The 20,796-nt window shown below is 41.0% G+C and overlaps 1 long non-coding RNA gene across 1 annotated transcript; it reads left to right on the top strand.

Moving 5' to 3' along the window:
* Nucleotides 1-5,765: 5,765 nt before the first annotated feature.
* LOC132072679 (uncharacterized) lies at nt 5,766-20,159 on the top strand. The gene is made up of 3 exons (XR_009418368.1): nt 5,766-5,873; nt 17,748-17,893; nt 18,990-20,159. It is a non-coding gene; the product is annotated as an uncharacterized LOC132072679 (long non-coding RNA).
* Nucleotides 20,160-20,796: the final 637 nt, after the last annotated feature.

Below are 20,796 nucleotides of genomic sequence, written 5' to 3'. Positions count from 1 at the left end.
TTTATAGCACTCTTCTTATTGGCTACAGCTGCAGCTCCTTAAGGGGTAAGATTACTTTCTGTACTAACTTTATTTTCTTATCTTGTATCCCTCTACAGAAGGGTGTACGAGATTTATGTGAATTGAGATTTCCTTGTCACACCAAGTACAAACACTGAGCAACCCCTTCCCCCAGGCACAAGCTCTCCTTCCACTTCATAAGGTCTCATATGACAGAAGGCTGACAAGTTCCTGAGATCCTGGGATCTTGCCCTGTCAGGCCAGCACAGAACATGGGACCCTCTTCTAGTGCCCAGAAAAGAGCTGAAGAAAAGCTGAGGGGCAAGGGCTGAGATGCTGAATTTGGTGGAATTTGCTTTCTACTGATGCATGAATAGATCTGCTACAATTCATGTGGGAATTTTGTTTTGCCTTGGTTTGTTTGGATCATGAAAAACTGGGAGGTCAAAGCATTGCCTTAATTATAATCTCTTTCTAATTCTTGCAATTTTAAAAGGAAAATGATATTATTATTTTACATAATGGTATGCAGCAGAATCTGTGTTTGAACAATAACCACTGCTAAATGCATTAATGTTTCCCCAGACAACTAGTTTTTACTTTTTTCTTTTCCATTTATATGCACATTCTCAAAGGGAACATAGTGCTCATACTGTAAAAGGCTTGAATTGCTCTTTTTTTTTTTTTTTAAGAGTACTGGAATTAAATGAAGACAAAAAGGGGTATGTACGAAATGCAATTTGGTTTTGAATACTATCAGTAATCTCTATGCACCTACCAAGACACGTATCTCTCCTACTGAAGATTTGCTTCAGAAAATGTTAAAGGCACATCATAGCCTGATGTCCCCTGTGTGTGTGTAATGAAGGATGGTGAACATGCACTGTTGAAGCAGCTGCAATTCCTTCTACTGTTTTAAATTCTCTGGGAGTAGGAATTCTGTTCACTTTGCAGTGTAAATTTTGTTGCCCTTTCACCAAACAGTTAAGAGAAAAAAATCCCCACCAGTATTGAAATGGCTTTGCTGCTTAAGTCAAGTCAAGGTTTAGTGAGTTGATATAAATTGGCATATTTGAGTCAGGTTGTATTTTCTGCCTTTTTAATATATGTTATCTTTATTATAAGGGTAACAGTATGTTAACCATATTATCAGCCTCTTGCACATCTTGTAAGCATCCACAAAATCCATATGGATTTCCTGCAGACAAAATTCATCCATTGGCCGAACCTCCACCAAACACTTGATTCATTGATAAAACCAGGTAGCAGCAGAACAGAAGGAGGGAGAAGGCGTCAAAAACATTTTGTAGTCGACTTGGATCTTATCCCTGCCAGTCATGTACTAAGGGCTGAAAGGTAATTATTCTTTAATTCATTTTCACACTGTACATCTTCTTTTTTGAACACTACAATGTGAGATGAAGATAATGGAAACATGTCTGTTCAAAAGCTGCAGGGAAAAATGAGTCAGCAGCTATGATAGATTTTACTGAATTTTCATAACTTCTATTTTAGAACAGTGTTAGCTCTGCATGTTATTGTACAAGTGCACAATGTATGCACACCAGATGGCAATTTGGGAATGGATGCAGGAGCTGAGGATATATGTGACCATTTCAAAGAACATTTTCATTTTTTTCTTTCCTTATAATGAAACACATCTTTTCAACAAAGGTGTTTTCTGTTAAGATTAATAAACTAGGAGTGGAGGAACACATCTCTTAAACAATGAGAAGTTCTTTTTCATTCTCTTTCCACTCCTGTGAAAGCATTAATATTAAAAGCTGAAGTGGCTTGTGGTTTAGAGTGGTTATGAAAAAAAATCACAGATAAAAGGACTGAAATAGCTGTAAAAACAGAACCACTTTATATTTTTATCAGTTATAATGCTCTTCCATTATAAGACAAGCAAAAGTTCTTTGCCCTGCATTTAAACTTTAACTAATATCTTCTGCTCCAACTGAATCCATTGGTTATCCGAGGTATTCTTAACCAAAAGAAGCAATTAAGATTTGCTATTTTTTATGGACATCAAAGCTCTCTTGAGGCCAATTAAGATCTAAATAATCAAAATCACTTGGAGTCTGTATTCCAAGGTATAATCCCACAATGGCAGTAACCTCATCTGCAGTGGGGAAGCAAAGCCTTTCCCATTCATTAAGGCAAATCCTTTTGCAGGATAGGGTATGAAGGGTAGTTTTGTGCCTATATCCAGCACATGGATTATGAAATCTGAATCTCTTGCATGAAACACATCTGTAATTAACCAAAACTTTCTTGATGAACAAAGCAAATCCATCCACTCTTAGTCTTTTGCAACTGCTCAAGTTTGTTTTTTCCATTTCATTCCAGCCCCTACATTCAAGCTCTACCTCAATAAATGGCAAGACAACTCTCTAACAGAAACAGAATTACTGGGCTGGGTTTTTTCTCCAAAGAATATCTGCTGCCATCTGTTGACATCTGAAGTGCTCTCGAGTCTTAAATAAAATACAATCAGATTATCAGATGTTACAAATACAATTGAACCTCTCAGCAGCACTTGTAGATATTGTCAATTAGACACTCGAAGTAGAGCCATGTGTTTCCATGCTGCAATAAAAAAGACACAGGGAAGGCTGGAGTCTGTGAAAACTCCCAATTCCTCAGCAGAGAGTGGTACAAAATCATTTGTGTAGCTGTTGAGGAAAGTATTTGTAGTGAAATCAGTGGGAAAAGACAAAGGCTGCAGGGTGATGTTTGCAGGGAGGTACTGAGTCATTAGAGGGCACAGGGATGGAAGAGCAGTGCATGGCAAAGCGGGGCCCAGTATGCAGCTGGGCTGAGCATGAGTTTGGGAATAACAGTGGCTTTGTGCTTCCCTATGGAAATGTACAGGAGTCATTTACAAATTCAAATGAGGAAAGAAGTACTTTGTGAGAGTGTAGAAAACTACAACAAAGAACCTCAATGACTTCTGCATAAACGCTGTTCTGCTGAGTGCAGGACTTAATTTTTTTTGGGACTCTTACAGTTTTTCTCCCTCAGTACAGCATTTAGAAATCTATGAAGCCTTATTAAGAGAAGGAGGCCTCTTTTTTTTCCATTATTACATCAACACCAAAAAGAAAAAGTTATTGGCATGTATACAGACTTTTTCAGATGTCCTGTGTTGCAGTTAATTTGAAATAAGTTAATAAACTGTATCTTTCTCCAGAGTTTTATTTTTAAGACAATCCCCTGTACATCTCTAATACAGTCACGGCCTGTTGTACAGTGTCTATGGGCATAAAACCCCCATAGATATTTGGGGGTTTCTCCCTGCGTTGAATTATACCCTTGCCTGATAAACTTCTTCATCCAACAGACAATCCTGCTTTCTCTCTATTCCTTTCCCAATCAACTTGTAAGAGGAAATATTGGTCTAAGTGTGGTGAAATTCTGTCCAGTAAGTGCATCTTCCCCATCTGAAATGGTAATTTTTCTTCTGATTCCTTGCATTGAGAGCACCTTCAGGAGAGTATTCAGATCTTTAGTGCTAACACAGGAGCTGAAACCCCCCTGTAGCAGTGGGGAAGTGCTCCCCAGTTATGGGCAATGTGCACAACTGTTTCCACTGCCAAAAGGAAGAAGTCACTCCTGTGGCTTCAGAGCTCTGCTCACGTGGCAGACTGTACATTTTAGAGGTGTCAGCCTGATCAGTTGGATTTATTTGGATCCAGCATGTATTTGTTGTTGCATTTGTTTCTCTGTCAGTTGCTTTGGCTCAGATGGATCCAGGCTCTTACAAGGCTCACCAATGTCAGGCGTGGGCTCAGCGCAGAACCTCTCCTGGGAGGTGATGCCTACTTTCCCCAGAGGAACTGATCCTGCTTTCTGCCAGGAAGTGACAGCTGGGAATATCCTACCAGAGGCTCTAGAGATCCCCACCAGCACACTGAATGTGCAATTGCAGCTTCACATTGCATCTTTGCCCCAAAAAGAGACTTCAGGTCTTTTCAAGGGTATTCTGATTATTTTTCTATGCTGTTAGATAGAACTTTGTTATAAGAATGCTTTCTCTTTGAAGTTCCCAGTGTGTTTTTTATTTTCTTTATCCACCAGCTGTAGAGTAGAAACTGGAGGCTTGCTAGTAAGTGCTATCAATAAAAATGGAACTAATTAAATTTCAGGCATAATCCCCTATTATTATAAATGAGTTCAGTGAGAGATAAGATAATGGAGTAATAAACCCCTAAACCCTAAGATTTAGCAAGGAAATACCAATAGAACTTGGAATGCTGCATTCTGACCTGAGTGATAAAATAAATGCTTAATCAACTACTACTGATAAGTTTTAAGCATCAGAAGAAGCTGGATACAACAGCAATAAAGTTAAGTTTTGATTTTTTGCAACAACTTTACATCTCTTTTGTTCTTAATAAAAAACACCAGCCCTGATTTAGAGTTCTTCAAAGAATTTGAAAAGTTAAGAGACAGCAGAAATTGGTGCCAGCATCACTAGACAACTCTATGGCTATTGTAGTGTATATATAAACAGAGTTTGGATGACCCTCTTCCATGGGTATCATGATTGAAAGGACTTCCAAGCTGCTAGATGTAGAATGTTGAGATTTCAGATCATGCACTACTGTAACCTCAGATTTATCAGAGCAAAATGTTCTGATCCCTGTTGAAAAGTTTATTTAGAAGCTCAGTTAACACCTGAACAGCAATGTCAAGGGCCATAATGTTAGATTTTTTCCCCTACAGGATGCAGAACACTGTAGATGAGAATGTTTTGGTTCATCTTCCATGCTGATTACAGAGGAAATGATTTCTTATGCAGCCAGCCAAGAGCAGATCTGTAGCAATGATTTCCAGAGTATTATGGCACACCAATGATTAATTGACAAAACTGTTCAACCAAGATGGCAAATGAAATAAAGACTGATAATATTTTTTATTTGTAAACACATTTTATGTGCTTACAAAATGGCACAGCAATTGAAAATAATTTGGAAGGTTGCAGTTGGCCCTAGGGTGTGTTTATCAAGCAGATTTACTCTACTGTCTTCTCTTACATCCAGATTCATGTGTTATGATTAATTGCTCCTTGATTCTCTGTTGCATGGATGTTTATCAACATGATGTGCCAGGGCTCTGGAGTTTGTAGGTAAGGAAGAATTATAAGAGACATTCCTCTAGAGGCTACAGGAAAATTTGTATCAATAGAGACCTAAGGTATGTCTATAGAAAGGGAAGTGGAAATCACCTTTCTCTTCCATTTTCTACCTTGCTTTTCCCTTTTCCAGTCTCTCCTGCTCTCTCTCTATGGTAGAGTGCTCCAGAAGAAGGGCCAGTTTCTCACAGTACATTTTTCTCCTGTTCAGCTTAGATTTCACCTTGGATAAGGTGGTGGACAGGTGAGAGCTCCCTGCTTGACACAAGTGTGAATTTGTTCTAATAAAAAGCAACAGAAAGTTAATAGGCAGAACAGCTTCCAAATCCCTGTGGTCATCAAAGCCAGATGCACAAGGAACACATCATTAATGTCTCTTCCAGGTGAGGGGGAGCACAGTGAGCCCATGTGAAGGTTATTTCACAGAAATCCTTCTTTTACCCTCAGTTTTTAAAACTACTTTCTGCTGTCTCTCATTTTGATTTGATTTTCTTAAATGCTACAGAATTGGAGGCAGCTGTGGCTTTTCACTGATTCATACAAGCATCAGGTGTGTAAAATCTACTCATACAAGTATCAGGTGTATAAAAGCTGTTTATGGGCCTTTATGTGGGCTTTTTTCTGGCTTTGAGGAACAGGCCTGTAGGGTGCTCTTCAGGAGGAGTGTTGGCTTTGGAGCGCCTTGGTTGCTTGGTTTGTCTGAAGGAGTGCTTTTCCCTGGCTCCAGGAAGAGGTCAGTAAATTCTTAACTTCTTGAGGTTTTTTTTGCTGGTCCACAAATGTTCTGAGTGGAGAAATATCGGCATGTTAAATCCAGATGCTCAACAAAGGACTTTTTGCAAATGGTATTGTGAGTTTTGGGATATAGAGCTACCAGAAAATGGAGCAGTCAGAGGGGTGAAAAGATACCAAGGTGAAATAATTCCACTGAGTAGACAAACCAGCGAGTCGGGTTTGTGGTTGCTGGCTTCAGGTGTGTAAAGGAAAGGATTGGAGAAGGCAAGATGAAATCTTGTGGCATTAGGAAGTGATAGATTTGCCCAAGGGTGGGTGAAATGCAAAGGGAAAACACAGTAATGTGGGTAAAACAGCCAGTGGGAAAAGAATACTTGGTCTCTAGAAGTGAGTAGAAACAGGGACTTGAGGCTATAAATTTGGAGTAGAAAATACCATTAAAGTTTGACATTTGTTTTAATATCAAATGTAATGTTTCCTTGGCTTGAGTGTAAAAGTTCTTATCCTGTTTCAAATGTATCTTTCTTTTTTTGCTGTGCTTCTTGTGATTCTAATCCGGAATAGTTTTGGGATCAAGTGTAAATATATATTTATACTTTGGAGTAATCTGCCTGAATAATTCTTTTCTAATCTTACCAACTAAGGTTAACCAGTTATTTTGTTTTTTCTGTTCCGCAGTTGTTTGTTTTTCTTTGTGGTCTTGAAATATGTGAGAAGCTGAAAGTTAATGTAAAAAAATTCATCTAGGTTCTGATCTTTTTTTTTTTGTTCCTTTGTTTTTCCTCAGATAATGGTTTTTCCTTGGGCTGTATTTATGAGGGAATTCTTTTTATAAGGAAGTTGACATCTGATGAATTAGGTGGCATAGATATGTAGTCATAGTGTTTCAGACAATTTCCATGGGAAATGAAAATAAATTAGAGGCAGGGTGTGGTTTTTCTGGTCAAATTTCACTTGTGGTACTTGTGTGTAAAGCAGAAACAACACATTTCTGCTCTTTTTATTTTCACGGAAGGTTTATATTTTGCATTAATATGTTTGTTAAAGTGTAAATAATAAGTGATCCAGACCAATAGGTTTAAGATTTCACACTGTAAGAATTGTAAGCTTGATGCTAAATGTGTAATTCAGTTCCTTTTGTGAGGTTTAGGGAGCTTTAAGGGCACTTTACTTGTGCCTCATGGCTTTGGGTTCAGTGAGCACCATTGATCTGTGACACTTCTGTAACTCTCTAGCAATAATGTGCTGCTTTCTCTTACTAACTGAGAACCAATACATGTGGTCAAATTAACCCAGTCTGATTCCAGGCAGGCAATAAAGGCATACAGGGAGGGAGGAGAGGAACACAGCTTGGTACAAGTATCAGGTGTATAATGTATAAAGGTGCAGAATGTTGGCAGGTTGCTGAAGGCCTCACAGTTCCCCACTTTTCTGTGTCCAACTTAAATCTGCCATTTTCACAAGATGTGATGCTTTAGCTAGGTGAGAAATTGTTTTAGCACACATAAAGAAAAGCTGCCTTAATTTCAAGAAATCCCTCAGTTGGTGTGGATGACATCAAGACCTCTCAAAGCTTCAAAAAAGCAGCTGGTAAGCCTGACACCCTCATTGCTATGTACCAATATGCCTTTGCCTGACACTATAATTGGTACGCCATTAAATAGAATATGCAATAATTTAATTAGTATTTAGGGGGGTAAATATGTGTGGGGACAAGTTCTTAAAATAGTTGATGGAAAAAGAAATTTTGTGAAGCTTTCAGGGCTCTTTCAGGCAGCTGCCAAGCCTCGTGCCAGCTGATACAGCCTGCTCAGTTAACCAGAAAGCATTTGGACAAAATTCCTCCCCAAACTGCCACTGGGAATGGAAGCAACCAAGGGATAAGAGCTCTTTGTGGAGAAGGATGCCAACTGCCTTGGCTTGTCAGGGAAGGCACTAAAATGCCATAATTTTCTTGAGAATCCTTGCTGGGGACCCCTATCCAGACACCATCTGCCTGTGGGTTGGAAGCTCCAGGGATGGGCCCCAGCTGTGCCTGTCCCTGTCTCCACCAGACCTGGTTTCATGGCTGCTTTCCCACTTGTGTGATGTTTTGGAGACCACTGTGGAGAGATAAACAGGGTGGGTTATAGAAATAGCAGGGAGCACTATCTACAGGCCTTACACTTTGGTTAAAGACTCAGTGTTTCTCCCTGCCCATAGCAATAATCACCCATGTTAACATTTAGCCATAATTATCACACTGATTGGAGCATTTTTTACTTACTGTGGAAATAATAGCTCTTCATTAGGCTTCTGGTTGTTATTTAGAAAGCCCAGAAAGGGAAAGATGGTGTCCCCCTGCAAGGGAACAAGGTGGCTATGATGGGTTTGTGTAACTCAGCACACAGATGATCAGCAGGGTATGCTGTGGAGGGACAGAATGTAAGAGAATAGTGCAGAAGGTAGTCTCACACATGAGGGGTTGCAGCTGTACTGATCACCAAAGATCAGGAGAAGCCCTGCCCTTAACAGGCCCCAGGTGTGTCCAATAAGAAGATGAGTGCTATGAAAGCGTGGGTGAGCTGGGTGAGGGGAGAGTGGGGTCTGTTGGTTTTGCTGTGAAGAGAGTTGGAGCTGTTGGCTGTGAAGATCTGTCCACGAGAAATCAAGGAGAAGGTATGAGAGCTTTGCAATATGATGATAACAGTATACAGGGCTGGGAAGTGTTTTAAACAGAACTGAAACAAAGCCTAAATGAATACATAACATCTTCCACAAATTTACAATACATTTCCTTGATGTATGCGCAGCTCTTCTTTCCTTTGCCTATTTGTTTGAAGCCTTCCCCAAGTGAGTCCTGCCTGGCAAGCAGCACTGGAGAGTGGAATGCTGATTAGGAGCTCTAGAGAAAGGGTAGAAATGAAGTTTTAACTAAAAATCTGCATGCTATGGATGGGAGTTCCAGTGAGGGTCTGAAGAGGTGGGGGACAATTAATCCCCACTGAAAATGTTCTTTTAATGGTTTAAAAGTTGCACACAGATGGATGCAGGCATGGGGTGAGGAGTAGTTCACTGATGTACTGTGGCAGTGCTTGAGACACAAGACATGAAATCTTTCACCATTATTTAAATGTTGTTTAAGAAGTGTGAGAGTCCTGGCGTGCCTTTGCTCCAGTACTGATTCCAAATAATCCTTCTTGAAAAGATGAAACAGCAGCCTCACAGGTGCCTTCAAGGTGGGAAGTTCAGTTGGGTTAACCATTTGCTTTTAGCTCTGAGTGATCTCTGAAGGACTGAGGCTGGGGGTTGTTTTTCCAGCTCCCCACTTCTCCTGGCACAGAGTTAAATTGTTCTGCAATGTTCCACAGTACCTGGTGTGAGTGTGTGTGCACAGCGAGTAGTCTTGCTTTGTTAGGAGCATTTGGGTGCTTTTACTACTCTTGAGCAACAACCAGAACATTCAGCATCAATTTCATTCCCCTTTTAATTTAGAAAGGAAAAATTATGGTCCCGAATGTGCTGCTCACCTTTCATATAAAGTATTGTATTTCTGTGATTTATTGAGATATTAACATGGAAATGGTGATGTTAAACAATTCTTGGAATAGCTCTAAAAGTGTAGTGGGAATCATGATTTCATAAGAAGAAAATTAGTTATGTAGGTAACATTATTGTATAATTTCCCAGGGGATTTCTGCATCCGGCAAGGTTTTATTGCATTCTGAAACAAAGTTGCTTGCACTCACTTTAAAATATAAAGTACTGCTGAATATGACAATATCGTAAGGCTGCTCACAGTACAAGCAAAGACATCTGTTAATGGTACCATGAATAGTTATGAACTATGGTACTCCAATGGCTTTGCCAGCAAAGCATTGCCTCCTAATTTATTTTTATAGCAAGCGGATGCCTCATTTTTCATGGTTTGGTAGTTTGCATTCAAATGTACCAGTAACTTCCAGGACAATCACTTCTACACAACGTGTTTGATTTCCAAGCATAAGATGCAGGAGTGGATGGTGTGGTGGCTGGTAGTCCTCTCCATCAGCAGTTCCGTATGAATCCTTATGGAATTTTTTTTACTCCACTAAAAAGAAATATATGTTTATGGTATGTAGAGTTTAATTTCATTCCTTATTGCACAAATTAGGAGGGACAAAGGCTGTGTAATGCCATTGTTCTGCCATCCAGGGTGTTACCGCTGAGCTGGGTTTGTTATGAAGCACTGAGGCCTTGGCATTTGGAAAGACTCATTTTATCCCACTCTTGGATAGAAAAGGGGAAAAAATAAAAAAAGGTGTTCCTGACAAAATCTTTCTCAATCCAGCTTTGTCACTCTGAGCCACTCAGCTCTAAGATTTCTATTAATTGAAGATGTTTCAACTAGTTCACCAAAGCCCATTTTGCACAAGCCTACTGCTGCTTCAGCTGCTGCAGGAGCTCCATTGTGATTCCAAGCAGTAGCTGGAGGAAAGATGCTGCCTTGCCTGCCCCTGTGTTCTGTAACTCCAAATAACAACCACTGCAAGCCTCTGAATAGCACAGGCAAAACAAAAGCCACATCAAGATCCTCTTGCAGCAGATCCCAGATCCAGTTCTTGTAGCAGATGGAGTTTGGGATGTTGTGGACAAATGCCAAGCAGCAGCTTGGCAGCTCAGTAACTTCATTGTCTCTGTTTTGCTGCTCCTCTCCCTTTCCAGGATCATCACCACTTCATACCTGTTATAAAGTGCAGCCCGGTAGCTCCCATTTAGTTCTTTTTGTGAAATACATGATGGTGAAATATTCTGGTAAAAAGGCATTTCCCTTGTGTGATTCTGAGTGTGGGTTTGAGATACAGTACAATTAACCATGCTTATAATAGGTATTTTTAGAGCAGTAGCAGTAAAAAAAGGTGGGCCTGCACAACTTGAGAATCCCAGTAACATCTTCCTTGCAGGACTCCTCTGGCAGAGACCTTCTCCTTGTGCTGGAGCCAAAGTGCCAGAAAGTTCCCCAGTACCCCACAATGGACGTGTGCCATGGGAGCCACCCTTGGCAGAGGTGCTGTGCCACTGCTCGGGCCATCGGCACCCAGGGGTGCTGACAGGGATTTGTCACTCCTGAGGTCTGGGGCAGGCTAAACACAGGAGCTGCTGCACTGCAGGGGACAGGGATCACACCTGGTTAGTGGTCAGTGGCTGTGCCACACAAACCAACTGGGCAGATGACTGGGGGCTCAGTGGTGAGTGAAGCTCAGCTCAAGATGTGATGGATCCACCAGTCTGTAGTGAAAAAGAAAAAGCACATTAAAAGAGATTGTTCCTTGAGCTGCATGAAATCAGGTTAAATTTTTGTCCTTGGGTCAGTTAATTTTACAGAAACACAATTTACATGTGATTTCTTCAGTTTCTGTGAAAATTCTTTAAATGCTGTGTCTTGCTTTAACATCTTCCTTGCCAGGACTGCTTTCCAGTTTTCACCCTGTGCTGGGCTGAGTTTTACCCCTGAGATGTGTAATAGTCATTTTGTGAGCAGTGAGTTCAAAGTTAATTGTGAACGTTCTATGTGAACTCCTCCTTCAATATCAGTCTGCAGTGTTGTCCTCTGAGGGTGCCAAAGGGCAAGCAGCTGTATCAGTTCAGATGCTGTTTTATCTGTGTGTCTGGCACAGATTTGATGTCTGTGAGGATGTGCATTTTTGAGGGTGCCCTGCTTCATCTTTTTATACTTGTATTGGGGAAATGGCACTGTCTATGGTGACTGTATGAAACAGTATAAAACTGTGAAAATTAAATATTATGGATTCAGTAAGACTTGTTTTTTGAGAGGTGGAAGTGTGGTGGTCTCCTGTATACATCTGGATGGCAGCTGTTCAAGAGCTATGTGAAACCTGTTGCTGCCATTGGGTGTTTTACTTTAGAATATGTTGGGAAAATGTGCCAATAATCTCCTATTGGGCTGCCAGTACAAGTCATGGTAAGTACAGCACACTGCAAGCTTGTGATCATCCAGTTGGGATGCAGAGTCTGCTGCTGGGGTGTTGGCTGTAAATGGACAGCAGTAGGTTTAAGGACATCTCCAAGGAAATTTATTGTTGTCTTTGGTGTATGTGATATCTAATAAGATTATTTAATTACTGTGTCATGCTTAAAAATCACATTCCGGTTTTTACCACCTACAGAAAATCCTGTTGTTCCTGTTGGTAGTTAGTCAGAGTTGATTGCATTTGTCTGTAGAGCCCTGTGGCAGCTGCCCTCCTGGGCTGGGCTTCATGGGGGATAGAGGAGGGGAAAACAAATACATGTGAAAAATAGCAACCTGCCTGTTCTGCTACTCCAACCTACGATGACAACTTTGTGATCTGAGGATTAGTTTATAAGAGAGAGAGCTTGTACAAGAAAAGAGAAAAATAGAATTAGTACTTGCAACATAGAACAACTGAGTTTTCCCTGTCATTCTCTGACTATACAATGTATCTACTTAAAAACAAATGCACATAATGATTTGGATCACAGCCTGCTTGATTGTAGAAGTGCCAATGAAATGCTTGTCCATGAGTGACAGGAAAATGCCAAACATCTAACTATGATGACATTTGTATCTAGAGCTTTCAGGCTTCCTTTTAAAGGGGTTTTCAGTATGTGACTGATGTTTGCCAAAGTCTTTTTTTGCTAGCAAAATACATAATTTACCCTGCTGAGTTATTTGAGGAGTCTGTAATGTTTCTTTTCCATCTAGTTAATTACTCTTGTAGATTTTATCTGCTCACATCCAGAGAGAAAGGGACAAAAGAGAATTCATGTTTTGTTACACAAACTGTCACAAAGGTATTTAATGGGAAGATAGTTCCACTTCTCTGTGGTTAGGGTTTAAATGAGGTTATGGCAAAGAGACACTTTGCGATGGCTGAGACTTCATCCTCATTGGGTAATCCTGGTTCTGTCTGCACCTCATACTAAGTACTGCTAAATAATTGTGGCTTATGAAATCACAAGCATAAATTTCTTTTGTTTGTACAGCAGCTAGGATCAGGAAATCCTAATTGTTTCCAAAGGCTACTTTAATTCCTTAAAAAAGGGAGGGACACATAATAGATAACAAGGTCCCTAGAATATATAGGGGAATTAATTCTTCTTTTCTATCATGGTTTCCAATAAGATAATTTTTTTCTTCTACTTGCAATCCAGGAGGTCATAGTCTATTTTTTCCAACCAAAGACTGGATTGCTTAGAAGTCCTGAATTAGAGGAGAGCCCAAAAGTCCTTGTCCAGGCTGTTGTAGAAGAATGGTCCACGCATTCCCTTTATTCTCTTTGGGTGGGGAGGGTGCTAGCAAAAATTCATTAATGGAGCAAGCAACCCTCTGGGCTTCTGCCACGCTTAAGTATATGAAAGTGAGAAATGTATGAAGTAATAAATACACGTAATTAGAGTAGTCTTTTGAGGCAGAAAAGGTACTTTTGGGGGTTTGTGTTCTCTTGTTTTTCTCATCTGGTTTTGACCTTTATTTCTGCTTTCCTCCATTTCTGGACTCCTGCTGTGCAGCCCTGAATTTCTCAGCTTTGCAGGGAATTGATGGGGATAATTCTTAAACAGCTCATAGCTTCATTGCTAGTCATTAGTCCATCCCATGTTTGACTTTGTCCCCTAATTTTGTAGTGAGGCACTTGATTGTCAGTGTCTTATTGTTTCATGGAAAAGCAACAACTTAGTCCAAATAAACACTTGTAATCTTCCATGCCTGAGGAAGAGTGAGGCAATTCAAAATGCATCTCTTGAAATGGATGAGTGCACACCTCTCAGGCTGCTTGTAGATGTGGCCCTTGCAAATTTAAGGTGGTCAAAATTCATTAGGCTCTGAAATTCAGTCATGCAGGTTTGAAATGTGGGTGCTGCCTGTAATAACAAAGGCCATTTCAGGTTTGGGAATATGGCTGATTGTTATGGGAAGCAGTAGTGGTGTGCAGTTCTCTTGTGGCCAAATACCACACGTTTTAAATGCATCAGCTTTCATGCACTGTGCCTTCCCTGCCTTCACCAGGCTGTTGGATTTCTCTTGCTTTGTCTGGGGTAGGACTTTGCTGCCAGCCCAAAGGTTCTCATGATGACTCCAGCTAGTCAGAGATTTAGGAGTTCAGCACAAATCCATTGAACTGGCCTGAGTCAAACAGGATACACCTTGACATCCTTGTAAATTAAATTACTGTGAGGGGTCCAGCTTAGCTTAATTATGGTATTCCTAATGAGAGAGTTCAGCAAGTGTCTTTAATCATCTTCAGCTTTGGGAGCACTAAATACCAATTGTTTTGGAAGCGCTGGGTGGATCTCTAAGCCTTCAAATGGAGAGGTAGAGGAGGAAGAGATGGCACAAGTGTGTTGCATTACAGTACCCAAATAAGCAATTTTTAAAAGGCTGGCTTTCTTGTTCAGAGTGCTGGGATTCTAGAGAGGTAAAAGAGAGACTCCTTATTTCCTCTGTTGTCCACAGAGTTGGGAAATGCTTTGCTCTGTGCCAGCCCAGAGAGGTTTTCTGGCTGGCTCTGTGGATTCCTTTCTCCTGCTGGAAAGGACCTTTGCATATCTTTGTAGAAGGAAGGGAGCCAAGAGAAATAAACACATAAAAAGAAAAATCCGTTATTGAGTACATAAAGCATCTAAGAATTTCTATACATTTGAAGCCAGAAAGTGCATTTTTATCTGTTCTGCTGCTTTGATTGACATTTATCCATAGGCATTATGCAAGAAGAACCAGAAAGAGATGGTATTTAACAAATTACTATCCTGTTTGTTCTGAAGGTCAAGAGCTGGGTGCCAATTTTCCTTTTGTAAGAAAAAAATTAGAAAATAAGTAGTAGATGATTATAGTTAAATATAGGTGAGAAACGGTAATGCTTAAACAAAATAACTCCTTTTCCCTTTCATTGCTTTGTTCATGGTGTGCTGTACACAGCCTGACATTTCTGGCTTGGGGACTTCTTGCCAGTCTAAAAATTGCATCCTGTGAATACTTATGTTGCAGTTTCCTCCACTTGTTTTGTTGTTAAAATTGATATAACTCTTTCAAGGTAGTTCTTTAATTGATGGGAAAACTAACTTTGTGTTCTTCCTTCCCTGTTGTTTTGGGGGTTGTTTGTGAAGTTTTAGTTTGTGGCATGGATCTTTTCCTGCTTGGAATCCACCAGAGAGTTGTTTGTTACTGCTCTCAAAGGGTTTGTTGCACTGCTTGTGCATCCCAAGTTTCTTAGTCCATAGTCAAGTGGAAATGGGGAGGGAAATGAATTACCTGTTTTGCTAAATCTGGGTTAATCTGAGATGGAAGGGATCTGAGCAGATCTTTAGCCTGGCCCCCTGCTCACAGCAGGGGTGACTCTGACATCAGCAAGGGTCATTCTGGACTTTTCCCACTCAGTAACTGCAGTAACCTCTGAGGGTGAAGCCTCTGCAGCCTCCTTGGGCAGGAGCTTTGTCAGATGCAAAGGACATCTCAGCTGCAGGAAATGTATTGCCCTGGAGAGTACTGAACTTCAGGGGTGTTTTAAATGAAGGATTTAATGCTGCAGCGAGGACTGGAAGTGCTCAATTGTCTTAACATGTAATAGAGATGTCAACTAGTTTAATTGTTGTTGAAAGGCCAAAAGTGCATGGGTTTAAACTAGGAAAATAGGAGGCAGAGCATCTGGGAGGTTTGTACTTGGAGTTCAGCTCAGCACTAGAAATTTCTTTTGTAGAGTAATCACATTTGGTTACCAAAATCTGTACATCAAAGAAACAAGCCATAGATTACATTGCATACATTCTTATGTAGCGGGGTAATTGCTAAGTGCAGTTGCAAATGATTGACAGACTTTTGTTAACCTTAGATCAGATTTAAGCAACAAAAGGTAGTTCTGTGGGAAAACTTGACATAAGGAGCAAGTCTCGTGTTTCCCAGCTCTTGGAGCTGCCTTTACAGCAGAGGCTTTGAGGAATACTGCACAAGTGTAGTGAAAGCCTTTTCCTCTGCCTCTATTCAGTAAATCTTTGATTCTGGCTCCTCAGGCGGCTCTAGGAGCTGGAAGCCTTCCCTCAGTCCTGCTGTGTCACTGGACATGGAGCTGCAGTGGGACACTGGGTGACAAGGCTGTGAGGGGCATTTCCCACTGTGCCAAGTGCCCCTCAGGGGAGTCCCTGTGTGTGTCCCCTTTGCCCCTCAGGGGAGTCCCTGTGTGTGTGTCTCCTTTCCGTCTCACATCCTGCCACAGCTCTGGGTACCTGTGCCTGCACGGGCAGCCTGGGAGATGATGCTGGCCTCTGGTGATTTTTGCTTCATTGCAGGCAAAGGGATGGGTTGGGTTCTTCTTCCTGTCACTGCATGGAGTTCTTTATTGCAGTCTAATGTTCAGTCAAATGAGTATCTCTTTAACTGAGGTGTTCTCAGGTGTCACTTGTAAGAGCTGCAGGTCTCTTGCTCTTTAGGCCATGACTGGAGTTTGGGTGGGAAACTCCAGGAGCCCACAGGGTTGGTGCTGTGCTGGCAGGTGGCAGATCCTCTGCTCAGCCCTCAACTCTTTCAGATGGGAGCAACTGGTTCAGCCTGAGTCAGCATTTCTACTTGTGTCATTGTGTTTTTACTGGTGTTTGGATTGTGTGGTACATCCGAGCACATCACAGGAGGGAACTGGGAATATCACCAAGGGCTGCAAATCTAGAGTTTACTGGTGGATGTAGTGCTGTAGTTTGGATCAGGCTCTTCTCATTTCCTCTGGGTTCTACAGTTTGGGGGTTCTGGCTTTCTTTGGCAGCTCACCTGAGGGTAAGAAATCCATTTTACAATTTTGTCTTCAATATACTGATGAATATTTAAATTAGTAATTTCACTTGGAACCAAGATTAAACATGCTACATCTTCAGGCTGTGTTTTACTTTGGCAGTCTTTTGGTTGCCTCACTCCAGCTGCAGCTCTGTTTCGTCCTTGATAACCCCAGTTCTCTACTTTTCCCCCATACTGTGTGATACTATTATAAATCCATTCTTAAATCCACTTTTGCTTAAACAAAATAAACTTCTAGCAATTTTTTGCTGAGCAGAAGTGTAGAGCAAGGATGTGAGGGAAATAGCTTTCAGCAAAACTTAATATTCTCTAATTGTTCTGATATTCTCTTATATGGGGAACTCAGCATTTTAAGTTTCTGGCAGTTCTTTGCCAAATAATGCAAGTGAAATATTTAATACATTTGTAACACTTTGCACAGGCATTAATAAGAGCTATAGAGTAATAAGGGTGATAGTAACTCCCCAGGCCTAGGCAGGGAATATTAGTGAGCATTCTCCCTCTGAGTCATAGAATACACATGATTTATTTAATTTCTATTCAATTGGTACACTCAAAAATTATTTGTTGTGACTTGTGTGTTCAGACAGGAGGAGAAAAGGACACTTGTCTGATGCTTTAAAAAATGCCAAGGGTGAGAACTTTCCAGCACCTTTCCAAATGAAACTGGCAAATGTTGCCCAGTCTTTGATTTACATGTGGCAGTGACCTTTACAGAATTTCTGTACCTAACCCGTGGCAATTGTCATCGGCACCAAGGACAGCAGCTGTCAGCCTTCTCAGGTGTCAGACTTTGAACCTTCCTGAATCTTCCAGGTGTTTGTGAGATTGATAAACAACTCCAGCTTCCAAGTAGCTTCCAGATGTCTCTTGTGCCTGGTATTTCATTTGATGTCTGGAAGATTTCTTAGTCTGCTGAGTCACAGCTCTGGTTTAAATTGGGGTAAAAAAATTCTGTGCAACTATTTATCACGGATCCATGTTTGAACTTGATGGGAAATGGGAATTGTTTCCAAATCATAGCAAATAAAAAAACTCTAGCCTAGCAGGCTGTTTTATTCACAGAATACTACTGAACTACATTTTAAATTTGCACAGAATCTATTTTGTTATCTGAAGATGGAAGTAACCTCAAGGCAGAAAATTAAACTTATGAACAAATTCATTCAACTAAATCTGCATGTAATTTAAAAGGAAGAGATATGCCAAAGATTTTAGGAAGAGTGTTGCTTAATATCTGAGAGGTAAGTATCACAGTAAAATGTATTTCATTTATGGGGGAAAATTCACTTTATTGAATAATTTGGGGTTTTTTTCCTTGAATAACTGATATTAAAGAGCTTTGATCTCTTCTTTGGCGGAGGCTGGGGAGTTGTGTTGGTTCATGCTGGCTGTCTTGAGCTTCCCAGGTCTCAAATGCAGCAGTTTTCCATAGGCTTACTGTCAGATTTTGGGGGTTCGATCCATGCACGTATGGGCTCTCCCTGTTCAGCATGGACTAGAAAAAATGTAGACAAGGGAGGGTGCTCAGCTGGGGTTTGTGTTTTGGCCCAGAGGCAAAACTGGCAATGTCCCATCACCACCTCTTTGATGTTACAGGGGGCCAAACTCGCTGAATTAAAAATGGAACTGTTTTTTTTTTGTTTTTAACCTAGTTCTTCTCCAGGAGCAAAGCTGCCAGCGGCAGTGCAATACCATAAATTCCGGTGTAAAACACTGCAGGCAGTGATGGCAGCTGGACTTGTGGGGCTGGAAATGTGAGTGACTGATCATGAACAGGGGCTCTTGAACTGTTGCAAGGGCCAGAGTAAAACCTAAATTAAGGATTTCTCATGCTGTGTAGGATGACAGTCATGTTTCACACCTGTTATAGCAGCACAGCCAATGAATAGAGCTGTCAGTCTTTAGTTTTGGCTTAAATGACAATCTTCATTGTTGGCCTAATTGTTATAATTTGTATTCCATGCAGTCAGAAATGTAAATGCCTTAAATGTGAGCATTTAGTGCTTAATCCTGTTTGTTCTACCCAGCCTGGCTTTTTAAACTCAACAGTTTCATGGGGGGAATTAGATAACCTGTCAGAGATTAAGTTTCTTCTTTAATTAAACAATATCCCTGGAAGTACAAACCACTTTCCAAGAGCTGTGAGACTGCTGCAGACACACCAGAAAATTAATTGGGTAACTCCCACCTCTCCAGCAGCTCCTCTGTCTGCCTTCTCTGCATCTTCCACTCCATTTCCTGATAAGCCCTGGAAATGCATATTCAGAGCAGCCAGTTATCCTCAAGCCTCAGTGCAGCACTGTCTGAATTTCTAATTAACCCTTCACCTCCCTCCAGCAGGGCCAGTGCTTTGCTCACGGCTGTGAAAGGAGCAGTGGGACGTAGCTGCTCACATCACACCTTGCTGCTGCCAAGGGGGTCACCTACAGGTGAAAGCTCTTCCCATGACCAAGTTCTCACAGAATGTAAGATCCAAAATGGTTTCTAATTGTCTCAAGTCCTCACACTGGCAACAGCTCCGTGAGCTGAAGTTTCTCTGCACGTTTGCCTTGTCTTTTCAATGAAATAGAAGAGGGAGAGGTGAATATGTTGAGAGTAGAAGATGTGGGATGGCTCCTAAGCAGTAGGAAACAGGACTGGAGAGAAGGAGGAACTGGAAAGCTATGGACTGTCCTTAAAATTTTGTTACTAGACCATTCATGGCTGACCTGCGTGCTAAACCTTGATGTATTTATTTTTATTCTAAGGCAAGAAATTATCTAAGCTTGTTCCCCAATAAGACCTGCCAATCACTGTGCACTGGCACGTTTCTCTAAAGGGGCTTTGTTTCCTTGGAGCTTTGAGGGGCTGCTCATGGAAGCTCAGGTAGATCCTGTGGCTGGTAAATTCATGCCTGACCAGACAACCCAAACACATCAGTGGAGGGGTGGATAAAGCCAGTGTGGGGTCTGCTGCCTTCTGAAACCAGGCTGCAATGCTCACAGGGACAGGGTGCCAATGGCTGGCAGTTGGTTTGCTCCTGGAGAGAGCTCTGCAACCCAAGCATTTCTTCTGTGAATTTGGCCCAGAGGCATTCATAAAAAGAGAAATGAGAGTTGCACTGTAAGGAAAAATAAATTGCCTGTTGCTAGCTGGTAGACCAAGGGACTCATCCATTGAAGAGGAAGTTGTTGCCATGAAAATATGATGGATAACACATGTAACAAAAATGTAAGAAGCCACTTTGTTATTCTTTGCACTGTGAATTTTTCTTAATCCCATCCATGATGGGGAAAAGACAGCGAGCAGATGGAAAGAGCTCTGCCAGCTCTGCTTGGCTCTGAGCTTGAATTAGAGCCAGCAGTTGCAAAAGTTTTTTGCAAGGAACCCTGCTTTTCACTGCAGTCAGACTTCAGCTAAAATACATTTGAGATAAATGCAAATCTGCCATTGTCTTCTGTGTCTGTATGTTCATGCCTACAGCTGTTCCCCGTGCAAATAATGTGAATTTTGGAAAACTATCTCATTTGCTGCAGATCTGTCTGCATGGATCAGTGCTAACTTCTATGCAGCAGAACAAAAATGCTCTTTATAATAAACAAGTATTTCTGAATTGCAATTTCCCCTCTCCAGTTCTGAGACAGATAAATTTACTGGGCCTATGGTTTACTTAAAGCTACTGAAATAGAAGGTTTAAACAGATAACATAATGAATGAACTGGTTAGCAACTATTTGTCATAAGACCAGGTTGTTTTGGTTCTGTCTTTACAGTTTACAGTCAGTTTTTCCCTGGTTGACCAGTCTTTGGATTGTGGGAGTTTTTCTCTCTGAGTTTTTCTGCCTGCTTATATTAAACAGTGTGACTTGTCCTTCATTCCCAAACCCCTCTTTTCTGTCTAACCTGGCTCTGCTTTGGTTTTGCTTAGCCTTCATTAGTTATCTTAATTATTTTCTTATTAATTCATGTTTTCTTCTCTCCCTAATTTAAAAATGCTCCTGGGTATTATAATTGATAATTGTGACTCTTGCATGAGAAGTACTTGAGCTGATAATTTATTGGAAGATTTTGAAGAACTGTGGTTTTATAACAAATGCATCTGGCCCTCAAGATGCATGGAGATGAATCAGTACTGAAAGAGTTTCAGGTCCTTGCAGGAGTTTGCT

This window comes from Ammospiza nelsoni, chromosome 4 (genome assembly GCF_027579445.1).
Source record: "Ammospiza nelsoni isolate bAmmNel1 chromosome 4, bAmmNel1.pri, whole genome shotgun sequence".
Classification (NCBI taxonomy): domain Eukaryota; kingdom Metazoa; phylum Chordata; class Aves; order Passeriformes; family Passerellidae; genus Ammospiza; species Ammospiza nelsoni.
This window is presented reverse-complemented; position numbering and strand designations above follow the sequence as displayed.